A 22,384-nucleotide genomic window follows, 5' to 3' on the forward strand; every position below is an offset into this window, starting at 1 on the left:
GAGCGGTGCTCGGTCTATCCCAAGGAAATCGCTGATGAAGAACCAATCATCAGTGACATTGATGACTTTCTCAACAACAAGTTTATAGGAGGAGGAAACGCACCGCTGTAACTTGATGTTTCTGCAGCGTCTAGAACCTCTTGTACATGAGAAAAGGCAAATATCCAGGATGAGCTTATGTGCATCAAAGACGCAAAGACTGTCTCACAAATACTGGCTGATGAGGAGGCTGAGATGAAAGCAGGTATGTCATAAAGGACCACACGGCGCTGTGAGCCGCCCATCCACCCTAAACATGCAACGTACAGAGTCATGTGCTTAGTGCCGATGATTAAGACAGCTTGTCTTTGACATGATTCACAACTGACGTGTTGGGCAGTCAGTATAAGCCTTGCGCTTCCCCTGCTCCATATTCAAGCCATCATGACACCGAATAGTTTGCTCGGCTACATCAGGTTGTCATTCACTGATGCTTGGTTCTCCTTCAGCGATCTCCTCAGGAGAGACCGAGCACCGCTCCAGGTCATGTATGGTCTAAAGGCCGCGGAGGAGAAGCACATTTAGGTAGCTGATCCCCATGCCCAGCTTGTAGTAAGAGTCAATAAGCTCTTTGCTGTAAGTCATCCCGAGAAGGGTGACGGTGGCATTTCTGGCAGATGTGGTTGGTAGCTTTATGACATACTGTGTGATGAGAGGGGTGAGAGGGGGAGTGCTCGGGGACAGATCTACCCCCTCTTCCCACGCAAAGCAGATTACAAGCAGAACTCTTTCTCCCCCTGCTCTAGCTTCTTGACCCTCGGTGCCTACGGAACGAGTTTGATTATTCATTCCTAAGCCAATCAGCCACATTGTGCACCAGTTGCTATCTGCTATGCTGACACCGATGGAGGACAGTGCTGCTTCGACATAAGAACCACCCTCCCCCCACAGACGCGTCACAGTCTAGGTCGCTCTGTCTCCTTCGAGGATGGGAGTGGAAGGCAATCTTGCCTTTGCATGAATAGGGTGACTTGACCCTGGATGTTGGGAAGCCATACACACAGAGAAGGTTTATCCTGTCATTTCTGAGGAGGCTCTAAAGTGCCCTTAGCTTATGTTCCTCAAAGATAACTGTTCTGATGTGGTCAAAGAAGATCGTTTGATCCTCATGGAGAAAGGCATAGTGCATTCGTGAGAGTTTGTCATCTTCACTTATTTTCTTATAGCTACGCACATAATTTCAACCGGCATTTGAGGGTGATATCTGATCTCAAGCACGTAGGGCTGATCATAATGCAGGATCGATCAGACAGTCGATTTTGTCTTGCAGGCTCTGATCTTCCATGGTTAATGTGTGTCTCTTGAAATCTGGCCATGCGTGATCATACGAAATCAGGATTGGCTTTGATTCTGGGTGCTTTGCTTAATTCATGTTACAGCTCCATTAACATATTGTTTTATGATGCATTGCCCCCAGACTCGATTGCAGCTCCTTGGCAGCTGAAGCCGCAGCTGGGCAACAGAACTAGACAACAGACATAGACAAAGACTGAGATTGGCATTCGTCAACCTCTCTTTTTTTTTTTTTTTTTTGTAGGTCTGTTTCAAATTTCTTGTCTAGTTTCTTGGTGTTTTAAAAGGTCAACCTAAATGTATCACAGACACACTGTCCGACAGAACATTTATTGCAAATGACAGTTTTGTGGACATCTCAAAACTTGTTCTGACCGCTCCATTAGGCCAAAAAAAAAAGTCTCCGGTTTCTGGTATGGAGCTTGCCCCAAAAGTGGTGCGGCGATGCCGCTTTTTTTTTTTTTTACCTGGGTTTTTTTTTTTTTTTTTTGGCTTCAAATGTCGGCTGATGACTGCAAATGGTGCCCGACTAAACTTAGTGCAAAAATATGGGAGTCCAGAGAGGTCACATAAATCTTATTCTCGATCGTAACCCCATCTAAAAACACGTTTAAATTGTGCAGCAGCAGAATTCCAGTCAAACCAGTGAGTTTGGCGGTTTTGAAACATCATCTTGTATTGAAAAAAAAACTTTTTCATTTTGCCGACGCGCATGGCTACGGCGACGCGCGCGCATACCAGAAACCGGAGACTTTTTTTTGGCCTTACAAGGCCTTTTTCTTGATTGTCCCACATCTCAATTGAGGTAATGGGATCGGTGGCCTTGTCGCAAAGCCTACAACACTGGAGGACACATGGAACAGTGGACATTGTCGTAAGCTATGTTCTCAATTCACATCACAAACCAGGGAAACCACAGCATCATTACAGTGCGTAAACCAATCCGAGGAAACAATAACAGTAAGAAGTAGCAGAAGTGTTTGTGATATAAAATATATAAAAAGTGAATAATTTGATGCCAACATTATATGCAGTGTGATGATTATGATGATTGCCGTAGTCAGTGGGGACAAAACCTGAAAATGAAGCGTGCTTTGTTAAAACAAGACAGAACTTCATTGTGCTAATCATTTTTAAAACCAGCTGATATGGCCCTCGATCCCATTCGGACCTCACTCCTTAACCCTAAAGGGGCCGGGGGGCGGAATCCGCCCCCCCCCTCAACATTTTCTGCGATAGCTTCTAAAAAACTTTTTTTCGCGACCCGAGCTGTTATGACTTTTTAGTCTCGAGCTTTTCGCATCTTTTGATACCAAAAACATAAAAATCGGACCACGGGTTGGCACGTAGCGAAAAATTTTCCGGCGCTACGCGCCGTGAAAACTGAATTTTCGCATATACGTCGTGTACATCGAGCAGAATTGCCATTCATACTAATGAATAATTAATTAGCCATAATTCCAAAACCCTTTGACCTATAGTCATGAAATTTCTTGGGCATGTTTAGGAAGAGTTGTTCTATGCATGTGTTGAGTTTCAAAATTTTTCGTCACTCGATGGCCGAGATCTAATCCGCCCCCCCCCTCCCGGCTGAGAGATGGCCAAATAACCCGGCCCCTTTAGGGTTAAGAATCATTGACCATTATGTCTGGCTGCGGGTTATCGCTCCATTTATGCTGGATGGGTCCAGGGCCTTCTTAAATTGCATCAGGGCAACGATTTTGCCAAAATAATGTGTTCATTCATGATGCTAGGTGCTCCCGTTTGAAATTTATGTTTTTGCTCTATCGAATGGGGGTCATCTTAGATTTCTGGGTCAAAATGATGTCATAGCGTCAAACTGATGTCGGAATCGGAATCCTCATGGTCGACTTACCTGAAAAAGTGTCTTCATACATGATTCTGGGTGCTCTGGTTCAAAAGTTAATTTTTCAAGATGGCGCCTGCGGCCATCTTGGATTTGGCCCCCAAGCGAAAAATGCCGGGATTTTTGGGAGGGACCGGGGGGCTAATTTCTTTATAAATGGTCCATAGAAGTCAAATCCATCGTCAAACCATCCTAGCCAGAGAATGGTCACGGAACTTATGTTTTGGACCCAACTAGTAATCTAATGTACATGTACTGCTAACCTGGTCAATAGCCTATTTGTTTCGGGAAATAGACATTTGATGAGAACAGTGTTCTTTTTCTTTTAGAAATGGGTACAAAATAGCCAAAAGGCATCGGCAAACATGCCAGGAAAACTTGACAGGATTAATAGAATGCGTTGTGATGATATTAACGAAAATATGCTTGGAGGGGGTGGTGGCTCCGCCCCCTCCATAATATTGGCATCGCTCTTAAGTTAATTAGTCAGATCTTAAATTACTCGTAAGTTATATTTTTGTATTCTTCAAACATTAAAGCACTTATAAAAACCGGTTTTACATTTTTTTATACCGTGGTGTTGCAACTGTATCAGCGAAAAGGAATGGGAGGGGGTTATGGCCACGCCCCCTCCTATACAGGTTTTTCATGTCTGGCGGGCACTTTCCACCACTGAAAATGTCTGGCAGTGGCCATTTATGATACCTGGGACTAGGCCCAACATTTTCCAGTAGGTTTCATAGGGTTAACTCACCAGCTGATCTAGCTCAATTTTGTGGCCCCTTTCTCATGGCCCTCCTGACCATACCCACCACAGTGTGCCCGGCAGACGTCCATTTCCTTACATTGGTATGCATGTGGATCATTTCTGCATACATGAAAATTGGTTAACTTTCCAGCTAGGCTGACCCCCCCTGGCTCCCGGTCTATATCAGAAACCAGAGACTTTTTTTGGGGGGGGGGGGCCTAATTTGTTATGAGTAAATAAACTCGCGATTTATGAACAAGAGTGTTTAGAACTTGATGAAATTTTATTTTTTGTGAAATTTCAGTTAAAACTTTTGCTCTAGGTAGGCGCTACAGGCGAATAATCAAAGTGTGCCACGTTGGAGGCCGCGCTACGTTAGGGTACATCAACAATATTTTAAAATATGTCCCATAATACAGCTTACAGAACTGTAAGTCAGACCAGATCCAAACGAATGGTATGTAAGTAGACCAAGTAGAAAATGAGGTGACCTCATGATGTCGTCACCCTGTGATTATTTATGTTTTTTTTAAAATTATTTTTAACCTTAAGCAATACCCCAACAACCGAACATGCTCAATTCAAAATTCTGTATTAAATAGTTTTGTTAAGTATTTGGAAAAATTAGTGTGTGACGTCAGGATGACGTCATACAAAACTTTTTTTTTTTAAATTTACATACTATGGGATGGTCTGATCGTCTTAAAACTCTACGTAGATATTGGTTCTAGCATGCTAATTTCAAGGTGATGTCATGATGTCGTCATCAACCAATTTTTATAAATTTTTTAAAGTTATATCCATATGAAACATATACTCTTTAGGTACGTGTCGAGCCATGAGCATGAAAACTCCGTGTCTCTTTTTACTGAGCGCTTTTACTGCAAACTAATGTAAAATGTGAAAAAGGCTCCTATGCTGTGATTTGCAAAGTAGTGCTTGACTTCCGCAAATCTTACTGAAACGTTGTGCAGTCTTGAAGCTGATGATCTTCAAAAACCTCAACATGCCGGCCATAACCTGTCATGTTACATATCAAAGCAATAAAAAACTGGTACATGGCGAATGTGTAGAAGAGTTAGTTTCCAACATGAAAGCCACTTTTGGCATCTGCAATAAGTTCAGCATACAGCAGTATAACTGTAATTTGGAGGACTGGCTGGACATACAGGAGGGTGAGATAAAAGACCGCATGAAGTTGCAACTGCTTGATGCCGACACTCAAGCAGCAGATGAAGGTAACAATTGCAAACCACAAATCGAGGCATTCATTGAAGCTGCAGAGACACCTGCGCCGCCATCAGCTGAAAGTGGAAGTGCATGTGTTAAGAGGTAATGACTAATTACTGATTCATTAAAAACAAATATAGTTTTAATTGATACCTTGGCCACAATGTGCAATGATTAACTTATACGCCATGCTGGAAATGTAAAAAAAATGAGAGACTTAATTCAGAAGTATACCCACTCGCTGGACTGATACCATTTTTTTTTATTTCATCTGAGTCTCTGATGAGTCACTTGAGTATGCTTTTTTGACAAAAAAAACATCTTCCCCATGATTCCTAAAAAAATCTGGGGAAATGTGTCTCTTAATTTGAAGAAGGGGAAGGCTGCTTCAGTTTAGTGAACCTGCATGCTCAATGTCAGCCAAGTTATTTCTAATTAAAAAAAAATAGTTGGCAAAACTTAGCGGAGATATAGCCTACAGTAAGCGGCAGTGGAATGTCGCTATATACATTCCATTGTAGCTCATTTGTGGACTCTTTATCTTATGTGAAAATCTATAATATTCAATGGCTTTGAAGGGTATAACAGGAATATGACATGTATCGCACGAGTCCAAGACGAGTTCAATATTGTTGTAGCTTGTGCGATGTATTCTTGTATTCCCTGAAAAAAGCCATCCAACATTATTATTAATATTTTTTTTTTATATTACTCACTAGTCTGAGCTTGATTCACAAGAAATACTTTCAGGACAGAGCCTAAATTCTTTCTCAAATTTCGTTGAATTATCCCGCCGCTCATAGCTACCATACCCTGCTAGTACTGCATGCTGCACAAGTGTACAGTGTGTATGCTATGTTGACTGGTTGACTGTGACCTGTGCTCTAGATCGTGGGGGAACCAGCGAAAATGCCCAGATGACTGCAATATCAATATTATTGCAGTCATCTTGGTACTGTATGGACATATACTGCAGTCGTCCCGGTACTTTTTACGAAAGTGGCATATAATATACATGTGTACACTGGTTTATTTCACTGGAAGCCTTTTATATTTAATAATGTATAATGTGTCATACAAAATGAAGCGGAACTGCGTAGCACTGAAGAAAAGTATAAGTGGTGAAAACAAAAGTTAAAGCAGTGTTCACTGGGAATTATTCTTGCTGAATTTTCTGCCCCACTTGGCCTTCATCGGAGCTATGACTGTTTGAATGCAGAAAAATCCACATTCAAACCGCCTGGCGTGAGCGTTCCAAGCTTGTAGATGATGCGTTGTTCCATCTCCAAGCGCTGGATAATGTGTCTGTGTCCCTCGTGCCAGTAGTCCCAGCGTGTTAAATGTAACTCAATAAATGTAAAAGTCTCTTTTGTTGTACCGTTACAGCATTACGTCTACGTGCATGATTGCATTGTCCAACTGGCTGTACCCTTCAAATTGCCCAGAGGGAAGTTCCGTCAAAGTTTGGCAAAGGCATTGAGTGATTGAGTGGTTTTTGCACAGAAGCAAAATCTGATAGAAGCCCTCTACGATGAAATGACCAAGTACACCTTGTAAGTATACATGTATATATACATGTGTTAATTTGTTTGCTTTTCCACCTTTTATCATAACATTTATGGTAAAAGAGATTGTACTCAGTGAATTAAATATTGTCCCAAATTGGCAGCAGCATAATTCATTAATGTTATAATGTATTCTAGCTTCGACACTAAGCATGTAAACAAATCTTTCAACACTATCGTACAACATAATATAACAGGCACGCAGTGCAAGTGTCGGCACTGCGCGGCCTTCATATGCCATATGAAGAGAGGTCGCGAAATGGCGTCTAATTTCCTTCCTCTCACCCATGATGTGCTAATATTTAACTTAACAGACTAAGTATTTTCTTTTCCAGCCGTCCCACACCATCCAACTACCAAGAAGTAATTACAACTCTTCTGGAAGCTTATCCCACTCTTAAGAATGGACTAGTTGGGCGTGATGCAGTGGTAAGTACATGCTGCACTAGTGTAGCCCCGGAACTTGTACATTGGGCCACATGGCTAACTTTATAAGTTGTAGTTGTCATTTGGGGCAATAAAGCACAGGAATATAGGCGGAAACTTAACTATTATTGTTTGCCTTTTGTCAATAACAGAACCTTTGAATGATCGAAGCACCTCGTGTAAATAAAGCACTTTGTGTGAATAAAGCATTTTGTTTGAGGCCAACATAGAACACATAACATAGGGTACACCGGGGAATTCAACACTGCAGTACTTTACCCTGTGCTTCAGTACGTGTAATTACCCCCCCCCCCCCAAAAAAATACAGCATTACCTTACTCAACTGTATGGTCATTAAGGTACACATTGTGTTTACTTTCAGATGCTTAAATTTCCATGACTGAATATGATGGTGAAGTGTATTTTGTACTGTCAAATCATGTTAGATTTGAAGACATCAGGTCAATATTATCGTATTACTACAAAATCCCACGAGGAGGCAGCTGTCCTGTTTGAGCCGACAGCCAGGTGGCTGTATAATTCACTTGATGGGACCTCAAAGTTAACCAATTATAACCTCAACTTCATTACCAAGAGTATTGTGCAGTTACTATTTCCCATTTATTTGCTATTTTTTACAGGACTATTGGAAATCTAGCCTCAGTAATCGTTTCCGGAATGAGAGGAAGCGCCATGAACAGAACAACCCTTTGGCACAGCCACCAAAACACATGAAGTCGGCATCCCTCTAGTCTCAAGAAAAGTCCAAGACAGGCCACGGTAAAGGCAAGAGCTTGTATGGGATAAAGAACTACTTGCCTCCCACTCCTGATGGTGAAGGTGAGCAGACCATCAAACAGCACGTTGAAATATTGAAGGCTGAATCCCATAAGATTCGACAGGATGCTGCGATGATAAAGCATCTAATGGGAATCACCCTGGCAGACAGGCGTAAGGGGATTGTCACCAGCCAGTGGACAGTAAAGCAAACAAGAGAGATGTACCCATGTCTCTTTCATGAAGATGAGGTTAGTACAAACATGGAACTGAAAGTCTTTACGCCTGAATATGTTACTAAACTGTTTGAATGTTTTTTTCTTTGGGGGCAAGGAGCGGGAGTTACTGGTCAAAGCACTTGACAAACACCATTGGACCAGTAATTCCGTGTATTACTGAAAAGAATCATGTGGAATTTGTTTTACTGCATTTGTTTTTAGGCTGAACATGGCACTTAAGAAACTTTAGAGCTCACCCCCATAAAAAATGGATGGCCTTTGGTCAACGGTTTTGGGCGGGGGGCGCGGGGGGTTCGCGGTAGCTACAACAGCTCCCTCTTTCAATACCCACCTTGTCTGTACAATTTAAGCTGGAAAGAAAAAAAAGAACGGAAAAAATGTATCGCTGCATCATTTCCAGAAATTTAGTCTGACCATGCAGAGACCGACTATTTTTTTTGGGGGGGGGGCTGAGGAGTGTGCTTTATACTTTATACTGACCATGTAGAATGGGATAATTCTCCTGTCACCCACCCTTAATTTTGACAAAAGTTTAAGTTGATGGTTCCATCCATGACTGAAAATCCTGTAACGACAGCTGCTAAAATTAAGGTTTGAGAGGCACATACTGCAGTTACTGAGCACTCACCCTAAAACCTTGCAAACTTAGATGAGCATGCAATTCAAAATGTCATTTTCAAATTATCTGAGAATCTAATATCCTTTAGAACTTTATGACCTACTTTAACTATTTCTCGGTAAGTTTGACTTAGAATCATTAACCGGAACTTCCTAAGCTGTGTGGAATATTTTTAGAATTCAGGACTGCTGAGGTTTGATTTATAAACTTGAACTAAACTTATGTATTGCGCATCGTTGCAGATATTCATGGAGTTTGAGCGTCTGACAGTAGCATAATGGAACGAATGATGAGTTGGTTGGCAAAGTATGCAGGAGCTATCTTCAAGATTAAAGCGAAACAAACAGAGACACTTAAAGAAGAGTTTGCTGCTGTCATTGATGAGGCCACTGAACAGACTTTAGTTTGACAATTTCCACATCTTTATATGAAAGTCTGCTTATTATCCATAATAAATAAAACAAAATTAATTTTACAGTTTCTGTTCTGGAAAACAAAAACTCTGATTTGTTGACATGTATAACTATGTCCAACAGCAGATAATAACTAAAAATCTTGGAATCTTTTGGTGAACTTCAGTTTGGGGACATACTCTTTTCCAGTCCTTAATTCCTGATTTTTAGCTGATGTACCTGATGCTCTCCACAATTCCAAAACAAACTTTGGTGATCATATCTTGTCAATATAGTGCCCAATGATGTCGAAGTCAATGTTCATCCATCTCTTACTCAAGCTTCATTACACAAACTTGATGGTCACAATTGAACCCTCCTCAACCTAACAATAATGGCAGGCAAAAGTTGGATCCTTCATACACCTTGTTTTTCCTTTTGTTTCCATTTACAGAAAGTGACGGCACCAAGTGCACACATTGCCTACAGTGGAGACGGAGACCATCTTCTGAGTGTCTTGAATAAAGACTTGGAGCTTTCCATCATCGCCGAGGGGGAAAAAATCTGCACCACAAAGGACTTCCTCTCAGCCATGTGTCTGTTGATGTGTGTTCACTACGTCTTCAACTTATCCTACAAGAAAGCTACGAACACTTTGACCTTTGTCCAAAAGGTCATCCTCAATGTTGTAGATGAAACTGCTACCCTCTCAAAGGTTGTCAGACTTTTGTTTGCTGCCAATGCTGCACTCGCACAGACAGAGACAACATAGTGCCCATCACACATTCCTGTACAGGTTGTACGCCCACACAAATTTATTAGTTGGTGTTCGAATGTTAAATTTCTGTGGGACAATCTGTAGGATGCTTATTTTGCCTTCCAGAGGTTAGTTGTGTTTTTATAGCAACCCCACTTTGCCAAGTTTGGCAAACAAGTTTTGGGTTAGTCAGGATTGTGTTGGAAGCTGAGAGCTCAAGTTCATGTGAATGTTTTAACAGTTTTTTGAGAACACAGTTGGGTTTGTAAAGGCAATAGAAACTGTCAAACACTTCAATTGTTGATGTCACACAATTTGCTTAGCTTGCGCCTTTGCAGCATATGTACCAGCCTGAATGTATTTGTGTCCATGCACATGTGCCAGTTCAGATTAAGCCGGTACCACAGCACAATTTTGTTTTTATGCGCGGGTGTACAAATACTGGTTTCAGTATTTGGAATCGACTGACCCAAAATATTTGCATATGCTCGTTCATTCAAATTTAGTAGGCTTTACTGTCATTGGCACAGCTGCATGCATAGTTATGTACAGTCGGCAATAGACCTTATGCATTGAAGTGCATCGATCGACTTGGGTGATTCTTTTGTGTTGTTAAGGCATGCACGAGCAACATGTTTGTACAAAGTAAACCCTCTGCAGTGAGATTATGCAACGTGTAGGGTCTATTGCTATAGGTCTCGTTCAAATTACGTCATTTCCTATGGACCATCACGTGCATCAGCATTTTGAGCTTCAACTTGCATAACGCGCATCGGCTGCGTCGCATTTTGAACACATTTCGAGCAACAAGTGCACAACTGTTTGGAAATTTTCAACACTGCGAAATGCGTGCTTGATTGCGTAAAATCTGCAGTTGAGTTCTCCTACAGAGATGGCCGTCATTGAGCGAGCCCTATTGCTTATTTATATGTTATTCTATTCATTGAAACAAAACCACTTTCTTTAAAAAGTGATTGTATTCTGCATTGAACAAGATTGAAATGAATTGAAAATGAATTAAGAAGTAGCCATTTAGATTTGGAAGTATGTCATCTGTGCTATATGTTTTCAGCAAAGGCTACAACAATATAGCTTTTATACTTTGACCTTTATCCAAAACGTCATCCACGATGTCATGGATAAAACAGCTACCCGCCACCCCCACAAAAGTTGTCAGACTATTGTATGATATGTCAATGCTGCACTCTCGAGGCTTTTCGGATGATTTGAGTACGTTTGTTAAAGCTTAGAGCTCAAGTTCATGTGAATGTTTTAACAGTTTTTTGAGAGCACAGTTGGGTTTATCCTGTTAAGGCTAGTACATACCCGCAAATGTCGGTACAAAGCAAATTTGTAAAGGCAATAGAAACTGTCAAAAACTTCAATTGTTGAATTTGAATTGATTAAAATGGGCCTATATGGCTCAATTAACTTATAGATATGCTTGTTCACACAGTGTTTCATTACAGGACTCATCCAAAGAACATTTGATTAGTCAAAAGACTCACTTGTATTGCATTCTGAGTAATTTGACTCGTCTATCACTTAGCAGTGTGTCGCTACACGGACAAAATGTTGACTCGGTTATCTGATACAAAGTGAGTAAAAAAACCCACATATTATTCTAGCTCAAGTCACTAGACTCATTCCATGTGAGTCAAATGACTCAATTAAGTCCGAAAGTGTCTCGCCACACGGACAAATGAATGACTCACCTAAATGAGTCTTGTGACTCAACATTTATTTTCTGTGTATAATATGACGTATCCTCCCAACGAAAGGCTCCCATTGTGACATGCTGAACAATACCCGTGTCACGCATATAATAGGCCTTCTTTCGGCGAGTGTCTTGCGATGCAAAGTTGCCCGCGATAAGTACGGATTACAGATTGGATTAAGGCGCTGAGTGACAGCCGAACTGCCCAGCGCAATTGTCCGCTTGACAATCACTAAAGGGCACGGAATGCGGGAGTTTTAAAAGCGTACATTGAACATGTGATATAGAAAATAACATTAACAATTAATTCTGCGCTTGCGTCGATAAGAACCTCGTTTCCCTAATTATAATAGGAATAGGTGTGGTTGGGAGTAGACTACCTTACGTTCCCCAACTAGGCATCTGATTGGCTGTCCCGTAAATTGTGTACATGGCCGATAACAAAGGAAAAACGCAATGGGAGGGACTTGGTAAGGACTTTAGACGCTGATGCGTGTAAATGAATGTACATGTAGCTATGTAAATGTATATGTCCGGGATCAGGGGTTCGAACAACATTTTCCAACAATAGTAGGCCAACTTCGAATTCAGGTTGGGTGTAAAAATGGATATGCAAAGGGTCAGGGGTGTGTTGGCTGCTTGTGCGAGTAGCCTTCCTCCTCCACTTGATTCAGGTTCTAAGACAGGAATTGTCAATATACATGTATTATCGACACTAGACGTTGGTATGCCAATGCCGACGGTGCCTCCACCTACGTTCTATGAATTCGTTTTTACGGGGCCTTCGAACAATTTCAACGGATGGGATGTCTACACGACTCTGATTCGCCAACCGAAGTCCATTTGGATGGAGACAGAGGAAACGTTGGAGTCATTTGGCAACCTTTTGGCGTTTGTCGGGCCAGCATTGCAAGAGGAGGAAAGGGAAAATATTGAAGGGAGGAGGAGGAAAAGACTCCTCGATGCCAACAACCAACTGTTACTTACACTGATTTGGCTACGAAAGTACCAGGACTTTGACTCTTTATCCGTACTCTTTGATGTCAGCGAATCGACCGCCCAAAGGATAACGAAGACAGTGACGGTGGTGCTATGGGATGCTCTGACGGGGGAAATACGGTGGCCGAACGAAGCCGATTGGAACTCAATGCGGAACGAGTGGGCAACATTTCCGAATGGAGTTGGAGCCATGGATGGGACGTCGCATGAAATACACCTGTACTACAGTGGTCATCGTCATCGACACTGCCTTCAAACACAGATAATAGCTGATTCGAAGGTAAATATAAGATACCTGCATATAAGTAACATTTATTGCCGTTACCATGGCGCAAAATATATGAAGAACACATTATTGGTTTACAACATACGTATTGACTTTTTTAACATGAATACCAATATAACAATGACTTTGGGAATACACACTGAATTGTATGACAATCACTAAAATGTATAACATCGTTAAAAAATACTAACACGACAGTTGTGCACTGTAACTGTATAAACGCCAAATAAAGGCAAATTAATCATCAGTTGTAGATTAATCAGCACAAGTTAGGCGCGCAGGAATCATAAACATACATTAATTACACATTATAAATGAGGTTTTCTTTTTCTTCTTAGTCCGGTTTCCTTGGACACACGAATGATGCTGCACAGTATCGCCTCCTCCCTGAGATAGGCCACCAGCGTCGTCTTCATCTTCCGAGGGAACATACTTGCTGGCTGACAGGATTTATCCCACTGAGGAGCCGCTCTTAACACCCTGGAAGGCAAATCAACTTCGTGGTGAGGAACGATACTGGAGGACAATGTTTAACAAAGAACATGCATCTGCTCGAGTGGCTATTGAACACACCCTCCGACATTTAAAGACATACCGCATAATGCAGGGGCGATATAAAAATAACAGGGATTTGTTTTCGCAAATTGCTGATGTCTGCATCTGCCTTGCGCAGCGCCATGTCAAATTCTATGGGCAACTCCGTTAACCCTTCAAGTCAACCTAGCCATACACACTGAGATTTAGCACAGAAAGAAAATTGCGAGGCTATTGTTTTACACTTGTACTTGTGATAGGAGTACGTACAATGAATTTTACTTGAGTAATGATTCCTTTATTTTTGTTAAATCTGAGTTAACCTGTATAATTTTTTTTGTGGAAATTGCAAATAAATAAAATGAATACAGACAAGCATCAGTTTAAAGGTGGAATAACGCCCACCCTATATTGTTAGGCCTATATCATAATATAAACGCCAGTCACACTCTTGACATGAAAAAGGTAAAACAAAGAAAGCAGTTAGATTCTACCATTATGGTTGTCGCCTCATTTTTGTTGTTTAATGACAATGCTGTTTCTAAATGTGCCATGTTCTCCTTTTTGGCCTAAAATGAGGATTTTGATTTTATCAAACAATATTGACAATATAACTCCTCATGCAGCTTTACTTAAGAGCGACGTCTTTGTTCCTTACCTCTACAAATTTTCTTCGATAGCATCCAAAATCCTATCCACCCTTTCCATTCGCACCTGATGGGCATCTAGCATGTCCGAGAAACGTTTTTGGTTCCTCCCTGCAAGTGCCCAGAGAGGCTCTCTCCGCCGTGCCGGTGCATCAGGCTCAAATTGTGGCTGTCTGTCTTCTGGTTCATGTCCTATGTCATCTTCATCAACTTCATCCATGTTTTCATCACCAGGGGGAACAATCGGTGGGGGTGGGGATACAATCGGTGGGGGTGGGGGTATTTCCGCGACGGCGTTTAGCCGGTCCATTTCTTCTTGTCTGGCCCTCCATGGAGCATGCAACAGGCCAAGCATGCCGCATCTCTTGCTCTCGTTCTTCCACTGCACTGGAAATCAGTGGTGTACATTATGTACATAAATTACATGGGCTTATCGCATGTACATGGATTTTGTAGCCTGAATGACTGTACTTTGGAATCATTTACGCTTAATTTAAGTTCACCTTGGTTGTAAGAACAGTCGCATAAAATAATGGAGAAACATCCAAAATTTGGTTTTTTTAAAGATACCTTGAGATTCCCTAGATACTTTGTTAATGGCAAATTCCTTGAGTTTTTTTCTAACTTACTCTTGTTATTCCCTTTGGACGTAATCCCGGATCCTCCTTTGTAGGGCTGCATGAGTCCTGCCTCCTTCGTACACTTCCCGTAAATTGGCGAGATTGTGGCGCCGCACGTAGGCTAAAATTCTCACGTAGTTGTTACGGTGTATATTCCACCCATCTCTAATCACAGCTTTCTCCTCCTCAGTCATGACACGACGCCCGCGATGTTCTCTCTCAGCCATTTTCTGATTGCTTCCTACCACGTACAACATCCACTGAAATAATCCGCCCTCAACGTATCTTATTGCATTGAACCAAGGTTGTTATCGACACAAGCGGAGAATTAATTGTTAATGTTATTTCCTATTTCACATGTTCAATATACGCTTTTAAAACTCCCGAAATTCCTGGGCCCTCTGATTGTCAAGCGGACAATGTGCGCTTGACAATCAGGTACCGTTCCATGCTATATACCTAGTACTACTCGTTTCTTAATTGCCCCTAAGGACGTAACATGTACGTCCGTGCACGTTTGTTACCTTCTCAGTGATTGCCCAATTCCCTGTCACATGGCATAGCTATAAGTTCCTTTTACGTTCGGGTTATGAATAGGAGGCGGGCACATTATAAAGAGCCTAATACCTTGAATGAATAATTTACGCCACGGCCTTTTCAATTCGTTGGCCGGGGCACAGTGTCACAACACAGACAATAGAAGGAAGGCCCACCGCTCCACCCTATTTCTATAGAAATATCTCACAGTGTTGAAGCAATGATAGTTTCGTTCGCAACTGTTGGTTTACCGCATTTGAAAAGCGCAGCATTTCGTTCAGGTATTGAACCCTCTACGCAGATAATGTGCTATAATTATGTAAAACGTCAATCAACCAAAACAAACATGAAAATAGAATACACCATTAAAAAATAACAACATTTTGGAATATACCTTTCAAAGGGAAACAAATATTAAAACGCATGTTTACCGATGACAGTTTTGATATCTTACATTGGTATTTGGCTTGATAGATGCATGATCATTATGTAATACGTAGAGCACACTGGATCACCCCACCCGAAAACCGTAGGAGGAGGGGGGGGGGGGGGCAATTAAAAAGACACAAATTCCAAAAGTAATAAATTTGTATTTTAAGACGCAGCTGTTTCGAATACTTAGCTTCATTATGTTGATACACAGGCCATACAACGTTTTTGAAATAATCCAGGGATGAGTTATACCACAAAATGCATAATTAATGTCAATCACAACGAAACGCCCACCACCGTCTACTGTCGGACAAAAATACCAGTATGGGTGGACTTGAACATATACCATCATGTTTGTGTGCAACACCTTACATCAACAAGGGCCACAAAACAATACCCATACAGGGGTGGATCCAGCATTTTTCGCGGGGGGGGGGGGGTATGTCGGCACCCCCCTGGATCTGCACCTGCCATACTCGTATTTGGAAGGGTTGTAAATGGGGGAATTTAGGACAGTTTGTTTACGTCATGACATAGCTCAACCTAGCATGACGAAGGCATGATATGGCCTGTTTCTCAATATAATTAAGCTTAGTATCGTATTTAAAAGCGTGTTCCAACGATAAACAACAAAACGACGGTTGTAATTTAGTTTAGGCCTAAACATCAAACATTCTCTGAGGACCACCCCTTTGGTACTGAATATCAACCCGCGTGGTTTATTAGTTTTGAATGAGAATATTGCAGATGGATTTGTTTGTCTGATCACATTTTCTTTCTTATGGACTAATCAGCTTATTCCAATCCTAGTCATTAGGATCTAGGAGCCCCTGTTATATAATACCATTGTGAATATGTAATGCTAATAATTCAGAGTGTGCCGAGAAAGCAAAATAAATAGTTACAATACAAATGCAAGGTAAAACTACGAGATGGAACGACTGCGAACTTTACCAGTACTTCCACTGCCGCCGCCTCCACCACCACCACTTCCACCGCTTCTGACCGATATGCCCCTTCATCCTCCTCCACCACCACCACCAGTTTCAAAAAGTGCCCTTTTTTCTGAACAAGTGCCCTTTTTAAAAAAGAAGGTGCCTTTTAAAAAAAGTGGTTCCCTTTTTTGTGGTATCTGCCGTTTTGGATGCCTTTTTTCAGAATTTCGCATTGTATCGCCCTGAAAAAAACCCCCATATTTTTGCCCTATGTATGCATAATTGTCGGTTTTGAACAGTGCCCCCCATCGACATATGGGACTAACAATGAAATACGAACCATATACAACAATTGAGAGACACTATCTGTAAGTACAGTAACTTTAAGTTGTTTTTCATCTTAATCATAAAGTTAGATAGTTTGTTATTTTGTTTTCGTCCTCGTTGCTTTCGTTTCGTCCCATTCCATTTCGACTTCATTTACGGGCTCTATTAATATCGCTATAAAAGTTTATTAATATTTTATGGACGCAAGGCCGAACATTAATTGGTAGGACTTACAATGAAATAGGAGCCATATATATCAATTGAGAGACACTATCTGAAAAAAAAAACTATTGTGACTACAAAGGTTTGCACATATCATTTACTAATTGCCTTTAAAGTCATAGAAATTGTAGTAGAATGAAATTGAAATGAAAATAAATGAAGTCGAAATGGAATGGGACGAAACGAAAGCAACGAGGACGAAAACAAAATAACAAACTATCTAACTTTATGATTAAGATGAAAATGAAAAACAACTTAAAGTTACTGTACTTACATTAAAATATTAGTTAGTTACTATACACATTAAATGATAGAATCAACAAGAAATTTGGGTAAAAATATCTGAGTGTTATTTACGGGCTCTATTAATATCGCTATAGGATTTTAATAATGTTAACTTGCCATGGCTGACTAATGAACATGTTAAAAGGTGGCTAGCACGAGTTAATTCAGTTCAACTCAATTCAATAAAAGTTTATTAATATTTTATGGACGCAAGGCCGAACATTAATTGGTAGGACTTACAATGAAATAGGAGCCATATATATCAATTGAGAGACACTATCTGAAAAAAAAACTATTGTGACTACAAAGGTTTGCACATATCATTTACTAATTGCCTTTAAAGTCATAGAAATTGTAGTAGAATGAAATTGAAATGAAAATAAATGAAGTCGAAATGGAATGGGACGAAACGAAAGCAACGAGGACGAAAACAAAATAACAAACTATCTAACTTTATGATTAAGATGAAAATGAAAAACAACTTAAAGTTACTGTACTTACATTAAAATATTAGTTAGTTACTATACACATTAAATGATAGAATCAACAAGAAATTTGGGTAAAAATATCTGAGTGTTATTTACGGGCTCTATTAATATCGCTATAGGATTTTAATAATGTTAACTTGCCATGGCTGACTAATGAACATGTTAAAAGGTGGCTAGCACGAGTTAATTCAGTTCAACTCAATTCAATAAAAGTTTATTAATATTTTATGGACGCAAGGCCGAACATTAATTGGTAGGACTTACAATGAAATAGGAGCCATATATATCAATTGAGAGACACTATCTGAAAAAAAAACTATTGTGACTACAAAGGTTTGCACATATCATTTACTAATTGCCTTTAAAGTCATAGAAATTGTAGTAGAATGAAATTGAAATGAAAATAAATGAAGTCGAAATGGAATGGGACGAAACGAAAGCAACGAGGACGAAAACAAAATAACAAACTATCTAACTTTATGATTAAGATGAAAATGAAAAACAACTTAAAGTTACTGTACTTACATTAAAATATTAGTTAGTTACTATACACATTAAATGATAGAATCAACAAGAAATTTGGGTAAAAATATCTGAGTGTTATTTACGGGCTCTATTAATATCGCTATAGGATTTTAATAATGTTAACTTGCCATGGCTGACTAATGAACATGTTAAAAGGTGGCTAGCACGAGTTAATTCAGTTCAATTCAATTCAATAAAAGTTTATTAATATTTTATGGACGCAAGGCCGAACATTAATTGGTAGGACTTACAATGAAATAGGAGCCATATATATCAATTGAGAGACACTATCTGAAAAAAAAACTATTGTGACTACAAAGGTTTGCACATATCATTTACTAATTGCCTTTAAAGTCATAGAAATTGTAGTAGAATGAAATTGAAATGAAAATAAATGAAGTCGAAATGGAATGGGACGAAACGAAAGCAACGAGGACGAAAACAAAATAACAAACTATCTAACTTTATGATTAAGATGAAAATGAAAAACAACTTAAAGTTACTGTACTTACATTAAAATATTAGTTAGTTACTATACACATTAAATGATAGAATCAACAAGAAATTTGGGTAAAAATATCTGAGTGTTATTTACGGGCTCTATTAATATCGCTATAGGATTTTAATAATGTTAACTTGCCATGGCTGACTAATGAACATGTTAAAAGGTGGCTAGCACGAGTTAATTCAGTTCAACTCAATTCAATAAAAGTTTATTAATATTTTATGGACGCAAGGCCGAACATTAATTGGTAGGACTTACAATGAAATAGGAGCCATATATATCAATTGAGAGACACTATCTGAAAAAAAAACTATTGTGACTACAAAGGTTTGCACATATCATTTACTAATTGCCTTTAAAGTCATAGAAATTGTAGTAGAATGAAATTGAAATGAAAATAAATGAAGTCGAAATGGAATGGGACGAAACGAAAGCAACGAGGACGAAAACAAAATAACAAACTATCTAACTTTATGATTAAGATGAAAATGAAAAACAACTTAAAGTTACTGTACTTACATTAAAATATTAGTTAGTTACTATACACATTAAATGATAGAATCAACAAGAAATTTGGGTAAAAATATCTGAGTGTTATTTACGGGCTCTATTAATATCGCTATAGGATTTTAATAATGTTAACTTGCTATGGCTGACTAATGAACATGTTAAAAGGTGGCTAGCACGAGTTAATTCAGTTCAACTCAATTCAATAAAAGTTTATTAATATTTTATGGACGCAAGGCCGAACATTAATTGGTAGGACTTACAATGAAATAGGAGCCATATATATCAATTGAGAGACACTATCTGAAAAAAAATATTGTGACTACAAAGGTTTGCACGTATCGTAAATGCATTTTTACAACGCGCGTAGTTTAAGCTCCGGCCACTCCAAGGCCTGAGAAAGATGTCATTGATAAAAATGCCAGTTGCAGGTCTCCCGCCAAAGTTTAGGCAGTGTGTGGGTCGTGTCTTTGATTGACCTCGCGCAACCGGCTGGGAGTTATAACCGAGTCATAATGATGTGGGTTGTCTGTACAAGGCCAGCATATAGATGGGTAAAAGCCGCTGTGGAAGATTTGGAAAACCATTCACTATTTTGCACATGCATCGTTATAAAAAATATACCATGGTGATAATTAATTTTCATGACAGTTTTGGGACAAAACAAGCACATCACCCATTTGCATTTTCATTGCGTATGCCCCGTGGACGTCATAGATGGGGAGGGGAAAGGGGGAAAATACAAAACGACCTGGGCTTAATCGAGTTTAATTTAATGCACATTTAACAACATGGGCATCTACATAATACAGGAGTGTCAATGGGATATGGCGGGGTCGGCAATTAAAATGTCCCCGCTGAACCTCTAACTAGACAGTGTGGAAGAGACCAACGGAAATGTGCGTATTGCCCCTTCTAGAAAGAAATCCTGGGACGCCCATATGCCCTTTTTGTGTTCTCCGCAAAAAGTACACGCCAATGTACCTGTACATGTACATGATGCACCTCAACAGTGTAACCTTTCGTGTTATACAAAGTGGGTGGCAGCTCGTGTGCGAGCAGCTAGACCGTGTTAGACACAATAATTATGTTCACATACATGAGCAGTACACACCGCCGCCACCACCGCGCATGCAAATGCATGCATATGCATTGTCATTGTAGCTAATAGTACTAGCGCGGTCGCCTCGGTTCAAATGAGACATCCGTTTTCATTATATTCTTTCCTGTGCACGGAAAACGCTGGAAACGTACAAAAATTCCTACAAGAACGTTTGGCTTCGACGTTGTGTGCTCTATGTAAATGTCGTAAACTTGGCCCCACGTTTACTTGAACGCTGACTCCGTGAGTAAATTGGTACTCAGAAATGGGGTGTGCACTTCCATCATCAATTTCCTGGGCCAAGAAATTTCCGCAAATTCATGCCTTTCGCACAGTGCACGCTGTGATGCTGCATAAAGAAGTTCACCTGGCTCTTTCTGAATAAGAAGTGCACGTGCTTTTCTTTGTTATGATCTGTTTGAAAGGGATTGCCTGTCTTTTGGGGGACGTCCTGCAATGGATTGCTGTTGCGATGTATCTGGGAGTGATTGGGCACAAGGATCGTCAATTGTAGCACTCTGCATCAACAAATGCTCAAATTCATCAGGGAGTGATGATAAGGTTTGCTCCAGCCACTCTGAATTTTTGTTCAAAAAGTTTGTTACAGTACGCTGACTTCTGTTCCACCTTTTTTTCACTCGATACAGAAATACCCTAACAGTTCCGATATCTGCTGTTCAAGGTCATCAGAAACGACCGACGTATTAATACCAATTAATGCCAAATCCATCGACATGTTCTTACGTTGCCATGAACGCGCGCGTGATGCGCGTGTTGAATGTCACTCTTGATAGGCTGAAAGTACGTATCCATGGTGAGCGCTGTGTAAATGAATAGCCCCTCTATCGGCTATCCAATAGAAGGAATGAGACAAACGATTCCATATGTAACTAAAACTTGACTGGAAATGTCGGTGTACATAAGTTTGACCAAGGGCAAAAAGTAAGGGCCGAACACAAAATGACTCATGACTTTAAATAAAAAAATTCAGTTAACTCTGTCGAAGGCCTTCTGTTGGTCTAAAGAGATCACAAGGCAGTAAAGGTTAGCCGTTTCCTGGCTAAGCGGCCAGAAAGGCTAACAAACATTTGTTTGGAACGCAATTTGACGTCCTCTCACCAGAGTGAACGCCAACCTAAATAAGCTTGCGTAAAGTCCTCTCTAAAACGGCATCAGAAAGGATGGAAACGTTACACTGCCAGTAACCTCTCCCAACGACGGGAGAAGAGGAGAAAGTAAACTTCAAAGTAATGGTATCATGATCAGACAAATAACAGGGCGAATGCAAACAAGACTCCACATCTAACAGACCGGACAGGTAGAAACGGTCTAGCCTACTGGACACGGAGTTTGCCACATTTCGCCAGGTAAAAGAATGAACATTGGGAACACGATCGCTCCAACAGTCTTTTAGGGAAAAAGTGGACAAAAGCTGCCGCAACTCCGCGGCCCCTATACCACACGAAGTAGCAGCAGAACCGCGACGGTCCAAATGGATGTCCAAAACACAATTAAAATCGCCACACAAAATAATTGGAAGATTGCCTCTCAAGTGACAGACTAGATTGGAAAAGAAAAGACGACGGGCACCAGGGTAGTGTAAACTACACAGAGATTAACACTACCCCGTGACCCTGGAGGGTACCGCTAATAATACGACCCTCAGTGTCCACTGAAAAAAAACCGAAAAACTTTCGTGTGCGGTCAGCACAAGAAAAGCACTTTGATTTTCCTGTGACCGATGGGGCAGTCACAGGAAATACA

The sequence above is a fragment of the Patiria miniata genome, unplaced genomic scaffold (assembly GCF_015706575.1).
Source record: "Patiria miniata isolate m_02_andy unplaced genomic scaffold, ASM1570657v1 HiC_scaffold_25, whole genome shotgun sequence".
In the NCBI taxonomy this organism is placed as follows: domain Eukaryota; kingdom Metazoa; phylum Echinodermata; class Asteroidea; order Valvatida; family Asterinidae; genus Patiria; species Patiria miniata.